We start from the raw sequence: 20379 nt of genomic DNA on the forward strand, positions 1-20379 counted from the left end.
AAATTCTTGAGTTTGAAGTAAAATGGTTTTATAGATCTTTTTTTTCTTCCATTTGAACTTAAAACCTTCATGACTTTTCTGTCATAGCACTATGCCAGTATTGAGAAACAAAGGCTTGAATGACATTTTATTTATATATATAAAGAATGATGGTGGACTTGTCATTTCACAGCTCCCTGTCATGCAGACTTACAACACTATAGAACTGGGGGATCAAACATACAACCCACAGGCCAGATCTGGCCCACAGAGCTACTCTATCCAGTTTACCTGTGACCCACTGAAAGTGAGGAGGGTGTAGCCTGCCACATATTATTTAGAAGCCCTTTGGCCTCATTGGGCATGGCCATTGGTGGCTATCTCCCCTGGACTCCTACCCTATACCCATTACCACCTCCAAATGATTACTATTACTGCTGGGCTTTCATTGCCTCTGAACCATCCCCCACCTCTGAACTCCTCACTGCTGACAGACCCCCGCAAACTACTGCCAGTGTGGCTACTGCACCCACCTTCATGCCCTGGGCTGGATCTAGCCTGAATCTGGCCCACCAGAAGCGCTTCAGTCTGGATCAGGCTTGGGGCCCTAGGTAAGTTTGATGCCCTGCTGTAGAGTGACTTCCTGCTTTGGGGGGCTTGATCTAGTGTCGACCAGTGTCAATAGGAAAGACTCAGTGAGTCAGGGGCTGGCATAGGAGAGGGCTGGATGTGTACCTGAATGAATGAACCAGATACCCTACTTATCCATCAGATATGAATGATTTTGTTTTTACAAATCAAAGCTCATTACTGCTGATTAATTACTTGAAGCCTATTTTTTGTAATTGTCCTCCTTGCATCTCAGGATAAGTTGATTGCCCAGGAAAAATTGTGAAGTATTAAATGCCTTGCTGAAATCAAAATACAAAAGCATTGCTACTTGCTTTGTTCCTGCTCATTAAGGGCCAGACTCTCTAAGAGTGGTACTGAATCACAACAGTCCTATTTAATTAAGACTACTTGAATCCTTTAGAATTAGTCAGCGTAAGTGCTACAGAAAGCTTGCAGTAACTGTGCTGAAGATGGCTGTTATATCTGTGTAGCCTAAGTCAAGAAATGTCTATGAACAGGTTATGAGACTGAAGGTCTCCCAAATACCTCATAGGTATTAATCAGCTTTGCTTAATTGACTTTACCCAGGAGAAATAGCAGGTTAATTGCTTGGTAGTTTTGTGGTTCTTCCATCCTTACCTACTTAATTATGGTTACTTTACATCCCAACTTTACACTCATTAGGAAAGTAGGAAGGTAAAGGTTTTTTGAAGACTGAAAAGTGATGTCAGAACAATTTACGATGCTGAAAAGCTTACTCATGGTGTATTTATTTAAGGGATTAAAAGGGTACTGAGCAAATGTTTTCAGTCCCTTTGCATTATTTTAAACAATAAAATACAAAGGCATTACGGAGTAACACAGAGGGAGAACCTTTAGCTTTTTGGGGCTGGTAACTGCAGCTAGGGCCAAGCTGACAGACAGCAGTCAGTAAACATTATTTGTGTGGATGCGCACACGCTTGTTTCTGAAGTTATCACTTTCTTATTTTTCAGCACTGGGCAATGCCCTTAAACACCCAAAGGACAGCAGTAAGGCAAAAGAAGGGTTGATCCTTGATACTGATGAATGACATGGCTGATAATTTAAAACAGTGCCAGGTATGTATCTTAGAACCATTAGGTCAAAAAACTGTTAGTTAAAATGTGTTGTTTTATAGATTCATAGATTGGGTTGGAAGGGACCTCAACAGATCATCAAGTATGACCCTCTGCCTAGGCAGGAAAGAGTGCTGGGATCAGATGACCCCAGCCAAATGCCTATCCAGCCTTCTCTTAAAGACCCCCAAGGTAGGGGAGATCACTACCTCTCCTTGGAAGCCCATTCCAAGATTTGGCCACCCTTACTGTGAAAAAGTTTTTCCTGATGTCTAGCCTAAATCTGCTCTCTGTCAGTTTGTGACTCTTGTTCCTTGCTACCCAAAAGGCACCGTGGTGAACAAAGCATCTCCGATCCCTTGCTGTGTTCCCCTAATGAATTTGTAGGTGGCCACAAGATCACCTCTCAACCTTCTCTTGTGGAGGCTGAAGAGGTCCAGGTCCCTCAGTCTCTCCTCCAAAGGGCTTCTCTTGTAAGCCCCTAACCCTATGAGTGGTCCTCCTCTGGACCCTCTCGAGTCTATCAACATCCTTCTTGAAGTATGGCACCAAAAACTGGTTGCAGTACTCCAACTGCAGTCTGATCAATGCCACATAGAGGGGAAGTATCACCTCCTTGAATCTATTTGTTATGCATCTGCTGATGCATGATAAAGTGAGGTTAGCTTTGCTGATGATTTCGTCACACTGACGACTCATGTTCATCTTGGAGTCCACTATGATTACAAGATTCCTTTCTGCTTCTGTGCTGCTGAGAGGGTCACTTCCTAGCCAGTAGGTGTGCTGGATATTTTTGCACCCTAGGTGCAGCACTCTGCACTTGTCCTTGTTGTACTGCATCCTATTGTGTACTGCCCACTTTTCCAAACTGTACAGGTCTGCCTGCAATCGTTCCCTACCCTCCAGAGTGAGCACTTCACCCCACAATTTAGTATCTTCCACAAACTTGGACAGAGTACACTTCACACCCACATCCAAGTCATTGATGAAGATATTGAAGAGTACAGGTCCAAGGACCGAACCTTGCAAGACCCCACTACCCACATCCTTCCAAGTCAATACCAACTCATCTACTGTCATTCTTTGGGTGCAACTACTAAGCCAATTTGCCACTCAACCGGCCCATATAAACATCTACGTCACAGCCTCTTAATTTATTTATGAGAATAGGATGAGATACCGTATTGAAGGCCTTGCTAAAGCCCAAGAAAACGACATCCACCTCTACTCCTCCATCTAAGCATTTTGTGACCCTGTCATAAAACAAAACCAGATTGATCAGGCATAATCTACCTGCTACAAATCCATGCTGGTTGCCCTGCTGCATTATTTTTCCTGCTGGACTCCAACAAATATGACCCTTCATAATCTTTTCAAAGACCTTTCCAAGGATGGAGGTGAGACTGACTGGCCTATAATTACTCTGCTCTTCCTCCCTCCCCTTCTTGAAAATAGGGACCATATTGGCCCTTTCCCAGTCCTCCAGGACCTGACTCGAGTGCCATGAGTGCTCAAACAGCCATGCCACATGGTTCTGCTATGACACCAACCAATTCCTTCAGTGCCCTCGGATGCAGCACATCCGGGCCTGCTGACTTGAACACATCCAGTCTATCAAAGTGACTCTGCACCAAGTTAGCGTCGACATTTGGTAGGCTGGCGTCTCTCTGATGCCCATCTAAGAACCGATTAGGAGACTTATCTTGAGCCATGTTCAGGAACACTGAGGCAAAAAACTCACTGAATAGCTCCCTCCTGTCTGTCACTAATAGCTCCTCCTTGTTCAGCGCCTTCCTTTTATTCCGTACATACCTAAAAACAGACTTCTTATTGTCTTTAATTTGTGTTGCCAGCCTCAGCTCTGTAGTTGTTTTGGCCTTTCTGACTGCTTCCCTGCAAGTGCAGGCCAAGTAGGTATATTCCTCCTTGATAGCTTCCCCCTGCTTCCACTGCCTATATGCCTTCTTTTTTACCCTTTGGCTCCCCTGGATTTCCCTGTTTAGCCAAGGAAGTATTTTGGCTCCTTTCCCCCTTTTCCCTCGTACTGGGATAGTCTCCCTCTGCACCTGAAGGATCGCTTCTTTTAGGAACAACCACCCTTCCTGGACTCCCATCTCGCCAATACTCCTATCCTGCAGTGATTCATTGATTAGAGTCCTAAGCACACTGAAGTTAGCCTTCCTAAAGTCAGGCATTTCCACCCTACTAGTTATCTTACCTACCCTACACTGTATGGTGAATTCGATTGATTGGTGGTCACTGTCCCCAAGGTGACCATGAATCTGCAGCTTCCCTGCCAGGTCCTCCCTCGTAGCCAACACCAAGACCAGTAAAGCATTCCCCATAGTGGAACCGTATACCTTCTGCATTACATGAAGGTCCTGCATGCAGGTTAAGAACCTAAGTGAATGGTTGGATTTGGCTGACTCCTCCCAGCAGATGTCAGGGTAGTTTAGGTCCCCCATGACAACCACATCCCTAGACTGTACGGCCTCTGAGAGCTGCCATAAGAATTCCAAGTCTAGCTTTTCCTACTGGTATGGTGGTCTGTAGCAGACCCCTACCACCAAGTCCCTTTCCCCATGACCTCCATGTATCCTAACCCACAATGCCTCAACTTTCTCCTCCTCTGATCCCATTTTGATTAGGGTAGATACATAATGCTCTTTTACATAGAGTGTAACCCCACCCCCTTTCCTCCCTACTCTGTCCCTTCTGTACAACCTGTAGCCCTCAATGCGTACTGCCCAGTCATGGGTAGGGTCCCACCAGGTTTCTGTTAACCCCACTAAATCAAAGTTATTGTCTGCAAGCAGACATGCAAGTTCTTCCTGCTTGTTGCCCATGCTCCTAGCATTAGTATGCCCCCCCATTCTGATGCCCATAGGGCCCCTTGTTACTTACCTGGGGTGTACTGCTGCATGTCTCGCAGTTTGTGGACTCTCTCCATCTCCTGCCTCCCCGTCCCCCATTGTACTTAGTTTAAAGCCTGACGTAGGAGGTCAGCCAACCTGTAAGAAAAGAGACTCTTACCTTTTGTGGAGAGATGAAACCCATCATGTCCCAGGAGGTCCCTTGCATGGAAGTGCGGATCGTGGTCCAGGAAGCCAAACTTGCACGATGGCACCAACTCCGGACCCACGGGTTGACTTCCCTGACACAGGTGACATGATGCCTACTGTGACCCTGACCTGGAGGATTGACAAAAAGATCACCTGTGCCCGTGTCTTCCTAAGCTTGGTCCCCAGAGCCATTCATGATATGGTCTGGACTTCTCCTAGCCGCATCATTTGTTCCCACATGGATGAGGACTATGGGGTAGCTGTTGGAGGGCTGGATGAGGTTAGGAATTCTCGCCATGACATCCCTGATCCTGGCTTTGGGCAGCTGGCAGACCACATGCACCATGGGATCCGGACAACAGATGGGTCCCTCTGTTCCTCTCAGCAAAGAGTTGCCCACAATGATGATGCAGCGTCTCTTCTTCTGCTTACCTGGCCAGCACTCAGCTCACTTGGTGATGGTGACAGGCCCCTCCAGTGCACTTTCCCCACCACCGCACACTCCTTCAGTGCAACCAGGGCCTCATATTTGTTCCCCAACTGCACTGGGAGAGGTGTCTCTGCAGCGAGAGGTCTGGCCCCTGAGATGACTATCCTTCACTCACCAGCATCTGCTTCAGGGCATTTCCTTACACCTTCTCTGCCAGGAGTCTTGTCCTGCAGAGAATGAAAGTACCCATCAGTCTCTTCTTTGGTTGACCTGATCCCCCACAGCCAGCTCACCTCTGCCTGGAGTTCCCTCACCTGCCCCTTCAGGGTCTCAATCCAGGAACATGTGAGACAGGCAAGGGAACCCCCGGCCCCCACACTACCCCCAGGCCTCAGAGGTCCCTCCAGGTAGCAACTGCAGACCAGGGGGCCAGGGCACTGCCAACCCATCCAAAGGGCCTTTCTGAGTGGAGGCCTCACAGGAGCAATTGTGGTTGAACAACTGTGGTTGAACAATTCAATGGAAATACATTACAAGGAGCTCAATTTTTAATTGGTTTGAGAGAACAAGAAGTGTATATTATTGCTGAATACCTCATGCTGCAACAAGTGAGCTTTCAAAATTCACGGTGTTTGCAATATAAAAGTAAAGTTGGAAACCATTCATATGGTAATAGTGCTATAGGTACTCTTGGCAATGGTGGCTGATGGTACACATCTCTTAATAAAATGAAACTTAAATGGCTTTTGTGTACTTAGCAATAGTTTTGGCTGCTTAACCACAGGCTTTCGGGACATTAGTAAAACACTGCCAAAATGTGCATTTAATTACTAAGCTGTATTTTTAAAAGGTTAGCAAATAGAAGGACTGGCTCCTTAAACTCTCCAATATTCACTTTTCCAGATACATGTATTTGCAATAGAATGCCTCAGGATGTATCAGTTCAGCACTTGTGGGAAGAAACCCAAAGGAAGAATGTAGGCCCAGATACATTTGACTACCATAATTGCGTATAAACTTTATAAAGAGAACACTGTTAAAAGAACTACACATTGTGTATATTTTCAGCAAGTTATATTTTATAACCATACTCTACAAACAACAGAATCTTCAGAATCTACAGAACGTAGCCAAAGGCAAAATAAGACATTTCCAATAATCAAGATTTCTAGGCCATGGGGAACATGTTAACATAGCATAGCCAATTTTAAGTATAAAAAGAAATTTATCAAACTCCCACACTACTCACAGTCAGCTTTGCCTAATGAACACTTTGGCCCTAAAAAACTAATGACTTCCTAGCCAAACCATTACTCATAACTAGATCTTCCAAGTTTTTTTGCTTGCTGTAACTAATCATTCCAAAAGCAAGTAAGGTTGAATTACTTTTTTACAATCACTACATGATAATAATGTATGCAAATGCCATACATTATTATAAACATCAATGCTTTAACAACCAAACCATATTTATTGTCCAGTACCAATCTATTTTTCAGGCTACTTAAGCACAATTTCCTGTCTTCTTGCCTTCACAGTTCATCTGCAAATATTATTTTGACATGAATGTGGAGATAGACTCTGAAGAACACCGGGAAGACATGCATGCATTTTCCTTCCTTCTGGAAAGCCTACGAACTAAAGGGACTTGGGGGTCATAATTGACCACAAGATGAACATGAGCCATCAATGTGATGCTGCAGCTAGTAAAGCAAGCAAAACGCTGGCTTGCATCCATAGATGCCTCTCAAGCAAATCCCAGGATGTCATTCTCCCAGTGTACTCGGCCTTGGTGAGGCCGCAGCTGGAGTACTGCGTCCAGTTTTGGGCTCCACAATTCAAAAAGGATATGGAGAAGCTTGAGAGAGTGCAGAGGAGAGCCACGTGCATGATCAGAGGTCAGGAAAACAGTGGCCACCTCTAAGTTTATCGGGGTGCTCACCAGGATCTGAGGGAACGTCTGTTCACCAGAGCGCCCCAAGGGATGACAAGGTCGCACAGTCACAGACTCCTCCATGACTGTTTCAGGCTGGACATAAGGAAGAACTTCTTTACTGTCCGAGCCCCCAAGGTTTGGAATAGACTGCTGTCGAAGGTGGCTCAAGCACCTACTTTGAACATTTTCAAGAGACATTTGGATGTTTATCTTGCTGGGATCCTATGATCCCTGCTGACTTCCTGCCCCTGGGGCAGGAGACTGGACTTGATGATCCTCCAAGGTCCCTTCCAAGTCTAACGTCTATGAATCTAAGGAACATTTCACAAGTAGGAACAATGGCCACAAATTGACAGAGAGCAGATTTAGGTTGGAAATTAGAAAGAACTTCACAGTAAGGGTTGCCAGAATCTGGAACAGGTTTCCAAGGGAGGTGGTGCTCTCTCCTAACTTGAGGGTCTTCAAGAGGACAAGCACCTAGCTAGGGTCATCTGACCCCAGCACTTTTTCCTGCCTAGGGCAGGGGGTTGGATTTGATGACCTACTGAGGCCTCTTCTGACCCTAACATCTGTGAATCTGTGAACAAGCAGTTCACCTGTAAACTGAATAAAAATGAAGTGCTTCTCAAAATTAGCAAGTCCTTGGACCTCAATCACAAATATACATGTACCATTCAGCAACAATTATTCATAATACTTTCTCCCTATGTACAATATAAACATAGTTAAAAAACCACGCGTGGCCAAAGATCCATATTTTTTGTATTATTTGTATTAGTGGCTCAGGGTACAGTCAGCCAAATAATCCCACATCTGGGAAAGAACCCTTCCATCTTTAGTAAATTTGATTGTGGATTATAGAAATGGCATGACAGAAGTCAATCGAAAAACTCCTGCAGATTCTAAAAGAATTTCATACTTCCCTAAATCACACCTGGTCTTACTATTTCTGGTATCATTCAGTGAGGTGGTAATCAGGATGGGATATACCTATAGCCACACAGTTAGAGACCATAGGCATCAGACAAATAACAAGGTGTTTGAAATGTGATATATTTCAAGAAGGAATCTGTTTTGTGAGAAAAGCAACCCAATTGTTGCAAATCAAATGTATGCATATCCATGCATGAAACTATACCTTGCTATAACTGATAAGGTATAATGTATACAAGTTTAGAAGCATATTAAAGCAGCTCAAAGTGCTAAGATTGTTCTTGCTTTAAATATATTTATTTGACAAGCTGTTTCTGATGTTTCTGCTAGACCTTCCTGTTTAAATTTCTGCCACAGTGCCTGAGGGAATAGTTCTAATGTATTCTGAAAATAACAGTCTAGGTCAACCTGATTAGGTGTCTAAACAACAAGTAGTCTATTTCCAATAAAACTCTAATGGACGCAAATCTGGCAGAGGTAAAAGTGAGGTAGCTGCACCACAGATCTCATCAGCTGCAAACATTACAGCATATAGAAACCCCATGATTAGTGAATTATTTCACTATCATTTCAGTAGCACATACTGGATGTGTCTACACATTCCCTGCAGTACCATTGTTACTATGTTACTGTGCTGTGCTGATGGCTGGGTGGTTATCTTCAGCTGTTACGTTGCCGTAGTGATGCACTATAGTGAGGGAGTGTATCACTACAGCAACATAGCTGTGGCATTAACGGTTGTGCCTGTTGATGCTACGTCGCCATAGCGCGTTGCCACAGTGACGTAGCGTCTTGTGCAGATGTGCCCACAGATGTACAACATTAATGGTATATTTTATCCCTAAGAGCCCTCTAATATGTTTTCAAAAAAATCTTATTTGGAGTATATGGGCACTTGCAAGGTTTATATCAAATTAGGAAACCCTCCAGTGCTAGATAGCATAAACAGCTGTACGAGACTGGTTACACTAGAATCATAACACCATGTACCGTAACATTATGCAGATTTGGTTTAATGAACTCCTGACATTCCCTTTTTCCTGCTTCTACTTCTTTTTCTGCACAGAATGTCAACAAGTTCTTCCAGAAAAAGAGACTGCCAAAATATGAGGTAACGTTTCTTTGTAATTTGCTTCCTTTTCCTTCCCATCCCCTCTCTCCTCCTCATCCTCTCCACCATAGACTTAGAAATGTTTTGTCCTCTATCCTAATCCCTCCTTTTATTTCATTCCCTTTAATCTCTCTCACAACTGCTTCCATCCCATACTCTTCCCCTTAAAATCTCACTCTCCTGTAGCTCTTTCTTTCACAATGCAAACATTCATTAGTGAGGAAAGTGGGATCTACCACGTCTTAAGATGGGTGAGATCAAGTGCGGCCCCTTCTCCCTTTCTTCTCTTGCCTCATTGAATGAGTTAAATCCTGGTCTGGAGTTCTTCCCCTCAAAGTCTATCTTAGACCCTCTCCAATATAACTTCTGTCCCTTGCACTATAGTGAAACAAATCTTCCTAGCCAAAACTCACAGCCAGTACTCCACTTTCATCATCCATCTATCAGAAACCCTCAACAATGCTCTTTTGCTTAAAAACTTGTCCTTCCTTAGCTTCCAGTTCTTTTTACATCCCTCTGATTACGCCTTCATTTTTTCTTTGGAGAATCTCTTTTACTCCCCCTCCAGTTTTCTCAGAATTTCCAGAAGAGTCTGCTTTTAAATAACTTTCTTTCTTCTTCTTTGCTTCCTTGATCCCCTTCTCTTTTCCTAAAAAATGAATTGCAGAGGAAAATCTCATCTAGAAAAACAAACTCAGCTGTTATCTACTGAAGAGCTGTTCTTTGACATCTCCTGCTGAATATCTGGCTGCATTGACTGGTTAGCTGATACCTAAAACTCATGACCACTGTCTTTCCTACTATTACTCTTCTCAGTCATTGTGGATAACAGCTTCATCCAGCTTGTCACTGCTGACTGGTCTGTGGCTCCAAGGATTCATGCTTGAGCTTCCACCTGAAAGAAATGATTGGTCAGGGGCACAGGTATGACAGGAAATATGGTAAAGGCCTTAAGAAGTTGACGGAAAGGGGCCTGGGTCGCATCAGTGCAATGGGAAAGAGGGTTATCAAATTGGGCATAATCTTTAACACAAACCTCTCTGTATGTTTTTGTGCCTAGACCATCTCTAAATTTTGCAGCTTTTTTCTACGCAAGATATTTAAGATGTAGTTTTCCCTGCCCCTGGGAAAACCATCCATCCTACTAGAACTCTTGCCTGGGCTCTCATCACCTTCAGGTTTGATTACTGAAGCATTCTTTTTCTCTAACCCTAACCCACTCTTGCCTTGCTCATAGCTATTCAGAATCTGCAGACAAGGTAATTTTTCTAGATTTCATGACCTTTTTCTTTGCACCAGTTCATTGCCCCACCTTTTCTATTGTATTAAAAATAAGTTACTTGTCTTCACCCACAATGCTCTCCATTGCTTGTCCTCTCTTCTACCTTTCCTTTTTTCATATGAACCTTCAATTCCACTGCCAGCTTCTGTTACCCACTTCCTAATACTTAAATGAGCCCTTTCCTGATTTCTCTCAGTTTGCCCTTCATGTTGTGGAAGGTCTCAGTGTAACCAACTGCAAAGTTACCTCATTATCCTCATTTAAAATAGCATTTTCTGTGAGGTCTACAAAAATGCTGACAATGTATTGGCCAAAGATAAGATAAGGTGCCTGCCAATCACACTGGCCAATGCTGCCTCCTTGTAACCCTGTCTGTCAGTGTCTACAACCTGTTTTATGCCATGATTGCGAGTCTGTTGGGGAAGGGACCAGCATTTTATTACAAGTTTGTAGAGCATCCTACATAATGGGGCCCTGGTCTAGGGCTGACACTCCAAGGTATTATGGTAATTGGAATTATTACTTACTGCATTTGCCTGAATCCAAGATGACTTTGAATTTAAGATGACCCTCCCCATAATTAGATTCTATACATATAAAATTTATAGATTTGTTAAATTATAACAAATTTATATATTTTTTCATGTATTAAATCTAATTATTGAAGAATCATAAATTCACCCCCACCACTACCGCTACAGAGGAAAAAACAGTGTCAGGGAGTCAGGTGGTGGGGAGACAAGAGACCGGGTGGTAAGTGGCCTAGCCCCAGCACCTTGCTCCCTCCTTGCCGACTTGTCCTTCCTGTTGCCAGGCCCCAATGCCTGCACACTCCAGCACCTGCCCACTTGCCATGTTTGTATCCCCTGCCACCTGCCCCCCTGAATCTGCCCCTCAACTTGGCTCCCACAGCCTGCTTCTTGTCGTTTTATGTCTTTCATAGTTTCAGTCCAGTTCTGGCCTGGGGCACGGAGCATGTGATTGCTCCAACCCTGGCTCATCCACACAGCAAAAACTGCAGTGGTGGCAGCTCTGGCATCCTTGAAAGCCAGAACTGCTGCCACTGTCACTGCTGCTGCATGGCCTGGCCAGAGCTACCCTGTGCTGCATACCAGAGGCTGGAATGGGGCTGCAGCTGTGATGAGCAGTAAGTGGGGGTGGGAAGGGAGCAGAGGCTGTTGGGAGGCAGGGGGGCCAGAGGTAGAGGGAGGGATAGATGCAGGGAGAAGGCCAGGAGCTGCTGCACTTCCACCTTTGACCCTGACCCCAAGTCAGGGCCACAGCATTCACCTCCCCCCACCCCCACCCCACCTTGTACTCGGAACCAAGACAAGGGGTTTTTCCCTCCATGTTGAATAGGGGAAAACTCATCTTGGATTTGAGTAACAGTAATAATAAGGAACCTGCATTTCACACCTTTTCTGTTCCTTAGGAAATACTCTCAAGTTTTGGTCATGTACTCCATGCTTCATTTATAAGTTCAAGATGCCATGGTCACTGGCCCCATCTACATGTGCTCCTAGGGAGCTGTTGTTGCTTTGCTTTGGAAAGTACTAAATGATGGTGTAATAACAGACTGTACTATGCCATGCTGGTGGTGCACGGTGATTTTTAGCTGCTATGTCACCATAGCAACATGCTATGCTGAGGGAGTGCATTGCTACGGTGACATAGTGGTTTTTGTAGATGCGCCCACTGTGTTTTAAGAATACTTTTGAGTTCTGCAACTGTATCAAACTTTTTACTTTATTTTCCATTATTTCCATTCTTCCTCAGCATGTTTCCAGACATGTTCCCAACATAAAACATTTCATAGAATATTGAAACAGAGTACAGGATATACAACATCTGTTTGATCTTCCTTAACTTGATATCACTGCATTCATGGATCTGACAAGATTTTATTATTTTTTTCATTTCTCCTGTGGGGGAAAAATGATATTGCAGTTGAGAACATATGCATACCTAACATATGAATTTCACAAAAAGGAAGTGTAGACCTAGCCCCAATGCTGCCTCTAACATTTGCTTAGGATTGACTCTGCTTATGTTTGAAGCCTATACTGTACATATGCTACTAAAATATTATAATTCTTTGCTTTGGGTTACTGCCCCAGCTCAAATAAATAAATAGAAAAAGGTTACTATAGTGTTAAGTTAATTATTTTGTTTCATCAATCAAAGATGTTAACTGTGTGACTGTGAGAGCGATATTATGAGAAATTTGGAGACCTAGAGTCTGCAAGAACAATACAGGCTTTTCCAAAACATAATCATTATAACCAGGAACCTTACACAAAGTATAAATATAAAAGTGTTATCAGAAATTAATAGCCGAGAACAAACAATACAAGTAATAATTAAAAGGGCTTGCTTGCCATAGTGTTATTTAAGAGGCTAACCCCAAGTTTCTTCAGTTAAAATTATTCCAGAGTAGATTTCTATTTTCTCCTTTCTCTGACGTCCCAACTACTTTGTTCACTAAGTACTGGGTACACGTCTCCATATGGCAACATTGCTAGGATGCCATACGTTAGTACTTCCTTTTGGAAGTACTAAAGTACAGCACAGTACGGGCAATTACTGCACCACGTGGGCAGAGCATGCTTCCATTTCCCCACTACATCCCCCATTGTAGCAGTGTGCTATAACTGGGGAGCATGCTGTTACGATGATGTAGTTGGCAATCAAGTGTAGACCTGTGTGATCTCTACATCGCTGTAGCACACTGTACAGTGATGTAGCGTGTTGCTATGTTGTTGTAAGGCAACATGTAGATACGCCCAGTCTCCCAAAACTTTTGTTTGAAGTTAAATCCTAACTTCTTCCAGTCTAAGCAAACAATAAAGTTCAGTGCCAACCACCCTTTACTGCACTGTTTGATCCATAGAGGAACATGATCTGTGTTTTATGGAGTTTTTTTGTTTATTTGGTTGATTGGTTTTATTTTTTTATATATATTTTTTGAGTCTAAAACATACAGTAGCTTTTTCTATGTAGGTTTGAGCCCTATAGGTCAGGGCAAAACTAGAGGGTAACTTGTGTGCAGGTCAAATGTTTTCCCTGTAGCTGGGGTGAGAGAGATATTTTCTTCAAGTCCTATCTTTTCTTATCAATTTGCCAGCAAGAGTATATACATCCTATCATGCTCACATTTCACTATATGGGTATGCCAGGAACTAAAGTTTGCATTAAGTTTTTCTTACATTCTATTATACTTATGGTACCCAGTTTTCTGCTGCCTTGCCTTTTAGGTAGTTGTTTATTCCCGGGTACAGGGATACAGAGTCATACCAAATCTATAAGGTGAATTTTTTTACTTAATTGGCACTTACTAGACACAGGTATTAATGATGACATACAGTGCAAATGAATGAAGAATCAGGTCCCATGGCTTGTAGATCAGCTATGTCCATGCTCATGGGCTCCTATTGTGCTATGTGCACTCTCTGAACTGTCAAAATTTTTCACCAACTATGACTTTTAGTTTCAGGTCTAAAAGTCTGTACTTTTTCAGAACTACTTCTAGATTTGACAAGGTTCAGTTTGTTTTAGCTGTAAGAAATACACTGCTATTATATTTAGGGTAGAAGTGCATGAGTGAATATTGCTGAGCACAGGTGCATTCATTGTCATATTAATTGTGTTTAACATTAACTTACCTGCTTTACAGTGTTACTTGCACAGACAGTCAGGATATCAGTTAGCCAACAAAGCTGCCACCTAGCTGCCACTATAAGGTTTTCAATAGTGCTTGAAATGCATTGCATTCAAAAGTTTGTCTAAGTCTATTCCAACCATGCAGCTGGTCCAGTAAGATTTCACCCATGATAAGCCTTGCCTCTTGCTTTATAAGGAGCTGTTTAAGTCCTGGGGAGCAATTAGAAAAGAGACTATATAGGGTTACCAGTGATGGAGACCACAAGTATGCATAGTTTTGCATTTATGGCTATAGAAATCTGAGAGAGAGAGAGACAGGAATGGAGGACAGCCTGGAAAGTCTTCTAAGCCCAGAAATAGGGCTCCTAAAATGTCTAATCAAAGGACTCTCAGCGAATTTTATTCAGACACATTGTATTATTGGACTTTTTGTTTGCCTTTGTCTGAGCTGATTTGTAAGTACAGTCAAGCAGTGTTATGGCTATATAAAATGTTTGGGAGGTGGTGGTAGCCTTAAAATCTAGACCCTTGGGATTATTTAGGCACATAAAATGTGGCTAGATGGTGTGTCCATCATCAGTTTCATGTTATATGAAAGCTGTAATAAATACAGTAATTATAAAAAAACTATAGCCATCCTTTTTTCCAAAGTACAACTTCAGTCATACAAGTGGTAAAGCTAATTTTTACCAGCATGCTATAGATAGCGCTCAATTCCCAGTGGAAACCACACAACGTGACAAAGAAATACATCATTAGTAGTCTTAGAGCATTAACATTTTGTGTGCGTGTATAGTATTAGTGACATTATTATAGAAATTAATATTAATGAATCAGGTTCCTGTCATGACCCACTTATTTCTGATTGGAGTTATGAAAGCAGCTCTTGTGTGGCACACAGGGATAGGATGGCTGTTAGACAAAGAAAGAATCATACACTTCTAAAGTTTGCTCCACCAACTCTATCTAGCCTTCACAAATCTCCATTATAGGAGAAGACTCTGGAGCAAGGCAGGAATGAACCATATGAAATTCAATGAGGGCAACATCCTACATTTAGGATGGAAAAATCCCACATGCGCATACAGAATGGAAAATAACTGGCTAAACTGCAATACTGCAAGCAAGGACCTGAGGGTTACAGTGGAATAAAACCTAGTAAAAGTTAACAAAAAACCCAACTGCATAGTAGGAGCATTGCTTGAAAGGGGAGAACTGAGCATCAGCAGAGGGGGACCAAAGGGGAAAAACTTCCATTCTATTCAGCACTGATTTGGCCCCACATGTGCACTGTGCCCAGTTTTGAGACTTGCACTTCAAAAAAGATGTGGAGAAGTTGGAAAGCAGCCAGGGGAAAGCAACAAAAAATGATTAGAGGTCTAGGAAACATGACTTACTAGATGAAAGACAGTGGGATTATTTAGTTTGTAGAAGAGAAGACTGAGGAAGAATTTGGCAATAGTCTTTCAATATCTGAAAGGTGATTATAAAGAGGATGAAGATAAACTATTCTTTGTGGCAAAAGGGGACAGGACAAGGAACAATGATTTTAAATTGCAGCAAGGAAAATTGAGGTTGGATATTAGAAAAAAATAACTTTCTTTCTATAAGAAAGTATTGGAACAAGATACCTAGAGAGGTTTCATCCTTGGTAGTTTTTAAGAGCAGATTAGACAGACTCTTGATTGAGATGATTTAGACCTGGGGTGTCAAGCTCATCTGGTTCTGCGGCCTGGATGAGTAGCATGGGACCGATCTATAGGTCAGATGAATGCTATGGAGCTGGCCCAGGACTATTCCTCCTCACAGCCCAGAAATCTTTTGCCTCTGATGCTTCTCCTCTGCTCCTCTTGCTTATTCTGCCTCCTGGGGTTTTTGATGCTCAGAGAACAATGTCCTCATTAGTCTTTCCAGAGCTTCAGTCCTTCGTATATAGAGACAAATGTGAACTCACATATTGCTGCATAACACATTGAAATATCATTGTGGGTAGAAGTTGGCATTTGTTTGTGTTCTTTATCGAGAGCATCATTAGCAGTAGCTAGCACAAATAATCATTAGCAGTACCAAAAATGCTTTCAGCAGTAGCTGTGAGTGCATTGGATATTACAGTTATTTCCCCCAACATCTGCCTATTATGTTTCAGGAGCATCGCTGGATAATAAGATGATTAGCTTGTCAACATCAAAAGGTAAGAATAAACATACACTTCAGCAGTAAGCACAACAAAACTGTATAGACATCAGGACTTCAGGGATGTCCTTATGTATACTCATTTGATTCCTAGTAGTCATGACTTTGAAGTAATGTTCAGTTGCACCGAAATAATTTAATTTGAGATGGTTGGATGGGTTTTATTTAATCTAGAATTTTACTCTGCTTTTGCTACAGTAACCTATTTGAAAGTTATTAAAAACACAGACATAGCATAATAAAAGCTATTTCATTATAGGTGTTACTAGAATAGACTGCAGTTGAATTAATGTTTTATTATTCTAGCCTTGTTTGGACCATTTATGCTGATCATATAAATTGTACACAAGTGTCATTTAGCAGATATTGGCTAAGCTACCTTGAAGAGATTACAAAGATTATTTCCCCATAAATCCTAAAATTGATTCAGTGGAAACATACCTACCTGTATGACACATGCTCTATATTGCTCTGAGGAAGAGATGCTACAGTACTCTTTTGGTTTAGTAAAACAGCTTAGTTTTAAGGGCTCCCCCTGGCTCATCCAACATGATGGTTTTTTCTTAAACCTAGTAGTGACTGTTAACAGTGTTTAGCCTTTAAAGATGAACATAGGTCATCTAGTGCAGCCCCCTGCCTAAAGCAGGATCATCCCTATCCAAACCACCCGAAACCATCCTAACCCCTTATTAAATCTACACAGGCAACTCTTTTACACAGCCACAAAGCATAACACCCTACCCTGCCACAGGTAAAGCAGGGGGACAGTGGTGGCCAATGACCACATTCACAGTCACCCAAAGCATGTACAGGTTTCCCTCACCAACCAGTTTTGAGTATCCATGCTTAATATTCTTACACCGTTTTGGCTACCCTGGTATACAGTTTTGAGTAACAATGGTTTTCCGTGGCTGCGCATCAGCCAGCCACTTGCCATTTTTCCCATAAGCCAACCACAGTTTTGCCAACCACAGGAACTTTCAGGAACCTAACATCAGCGGTTGGCGAGGGAAACCAGTCATGTAACGCTACTAGTATTTCAGTAAGACTGACAGCCCCTGTCCAGTCCTGCTTTCAGCAGTTAGCACTGTCTGCAGTTATGGGGGCGGGAGGCGCGGGGGGGAGGGAATCTACAGTGTTTGTTTCAATGGTCCTTTCACTCTACTTTACACATCTTTTTGGTTTATGACTGCTCCAGACAGGCCACTAATAGCCTCTCTCTCAGGGCAGCAAGTAGTCTAGTGAATGGAGAGGTCTGCAGGTATCCAAGAAGCAAGTTTCAAGCCTAGTGATATTCAAGTTCTTTACCTCTGTGGCAACCCTTAATTCTGGCTGGTGGAGGAAACCTAACTTGCCATTCCTCTGGGTGCTAGCCTAGGGACTCTGCATAAGGCAAGTAAAACCAGTTCTTCCCAGTCTTCAACTGTTTCCTATTATGCCTCCTTAAACCTCTTTCTTGACTATCTAGCGGGAGTCTGTTACTGAAGGAGCTCTTCTCACTCCTGCCTCCTCCTCATGCCCTGCATTTCCTTTGAGCAGTGCCTTATCTCTTCAGTTGTTGCAGAGCCAGCAATCACTTTTTAGCTGAAGAGCAGTTCATCTCCCTGTTAACTCTTTTGTGGCTAGAATAGTTCAAGATAGGCTCCATTCAAAAGGCTTCCCTTGTTCCAGTTACTCTGCAAATAAAGTAAGAGACAGTCCTCGTCTCTAAGAGCTCGCAATCCAACATGTATTTTCATGAACAACAATGCTGTAAGGCTGGATTGTGAATTTAGGCACAGCTCAAAGCAAAAGGCAGTGTGGTAACTGTATCATCTCAAAAGAAATACCAGGAGGCAGCGACTCACATGTGCATCTGAGGCCAAACTCACTTGGTTTCCTCCAAGTCTGTGTTTAATGATAACTTATTGTTGGTTCATAAACAATCAGGTAATAAGTGTATTCTGCATCCAAGATATCACATCTACCCAAAGAACCTTGCCTGCCTCATGCATGCAATGGCTGAGATACTTTGGCAATCAGGTCAGGACCAGGCCATGTGCAATAAATAGAGGTCAGTGATGGAAGAATTCTACCCCACACCAGAAAAAATTGTATTTGACTTCTATGACTAAGTGCTGCTGGTTAAATATGAACATGTCATTCTTTGGTAATGTTAGAGATGATGTTGTAGCTGTGATGGTCTAGGAATTATTCAAGAGGCAAGACAGGGGTAGATTTCCCCTAGAAAAATCCTTGCCACTTACACATGTCATTCTATGCAATTAAGAAGCCTACTTTTGAAAGGTTTGTCTTGAGGACTGGAAGATGAATGAAGAGGTAGCTAGGAGGAAACAAGCCGCTTTAGATGCACTGTCAATGAAGCTGAAGTCACCGAGAATTAGAGAACCAATGGCCCAGATACACTCTGATCTAGGAGGTGAATGAGAGGGAAGACAAATGAACAAGAGTACCTAAAAAGGGTTGAAGAAAAACTTGGGGAGATACAGGATGCGACACTGGACAGAAGCCTCTTCCCAATGCTTGCAGTAACTGCCCCTGCTACCCTTATACTGCTGCTTCCCCCACAAAATGATGCACATAATGTTTCCATTCATCTGTATTCGTATTTTCCTACTGTATAGGCACTTTACACTTCCCTCTCTCCCCACCCACTACTATCCTTACTCCAGAGACCTGCTATGTCAGTTAGCACAAATTATATTTTTCCCTTATGCACCAGATGTTAGGTATTGAGAAGTGATTGTCCAATGGCCATTCCTAGAAGCCAGGCACTGCCAGAGGCCGAGTCACAATCCTGTGTTCTGTCAGTGCTGTATCAATGTCAGCAACGGAGTCAGGATCCTGCTACATACATACCTTTGACTAATAGTTAAGAGCGTTGGGGACCCATGACATGCTAAACTTTTGTTGGGTAGACAGGAAGTCCCACTTGACTGCTATAAAAACATTTACACTTGCTTGAATTACATACAGCCATGAACTTTCTGCACCAGACCTCCTGTGTGAAACTGGACAGAAAACTAGTGAACTGGGCTCCTTAAGTCCCTGGGAGAAGGACAGTTAGAAGAGAAGCATATTACCTGTACCAGTGTCACTCCTTGTACAAGGAGACAGCATATTGTTGGCTGTGCTCTCCGGACTGGAATAGGTTTGGAAGACTTGTTAATGTTTTGTTCCTTCTCACTATCAAACCCTCCCTGTTGGGAAGAACTCTGGTTCTCCATGGGTCCTTTATTGTATTTTTTCTAACTTTTATATTATAAATTGCCTTTTAAACAGGGTTGTTTCTTATCCATCAAGGAGGACAATGTAAATGTGTAACAGCAACGAACATGAAATTTGAAACTGAGAACTATAATTACAAAGTAGAAATAATATTGTAAAGTTTGCAAAGCAGAAGCAGTGCTGATGCTATTAAAAGGCTTTGAAATCCATACAGAATTTTGCAAAACAGAAAAAATATTGAGGTTGCCATCTCTGAACAAGCAGATGGAGGAGCTCAACTACCATACAAAAGTTCCTTGAATATATCACACTTTCTTAAAAGAAGGCCCAGAGGAATATTCACTGAAGAGAAATAGAATGCTTTCTACGAGGGTGTAATGGAGAAAACAGATGTGACAGAACATCTGGTGAACAGCAAATTAGTACTGAAAAAATGAAAATTTTGTCTTCATTACTTTATCTCTAAGTTCACCACTCTCTCCAGTATATCCCATTAATCCTAATTATGTAAGGTACTAGTTATGTTAGAGATGAGGATAAACCTATCATAATATAATGGTTATAGCTACACTCTGGGCTGTGAGATGAAAGCTGAGAGGGCACTGTATATTTTGTATAATGTAAGTTGACAGGCTTCCTTCAACTAGCATTTTTAAAATCCTGCTTCTAAAAGTCTCATAATGCATGTTAGTTTGGGTTGAGAAGAACTGAATTTGAAAAGGAGAAAGAAAAAGGAAATAAAACTAGATGTGAAAAAGCAGACTATAATTTTAAAAAATTACTAAATGATTACTATTATTTCTAATGCAACGCACCATTTAGTTTTCAGATAATGAACAGTAAAATTTTGTGTAAA

Source organism: Alligator mississippiensis, chromosome 3 (assembly GCF_030867095.1).
Source record: "Alligator mississippiensis isolate rAllMis1 chromosome 3, rAllMis1, whole genome shotgun sequence".
NCBI lineage: Eukaryota > Metazoa > Chordata > Crocodylia > Alligatoridae > Alligator > Alligator mississippiensis.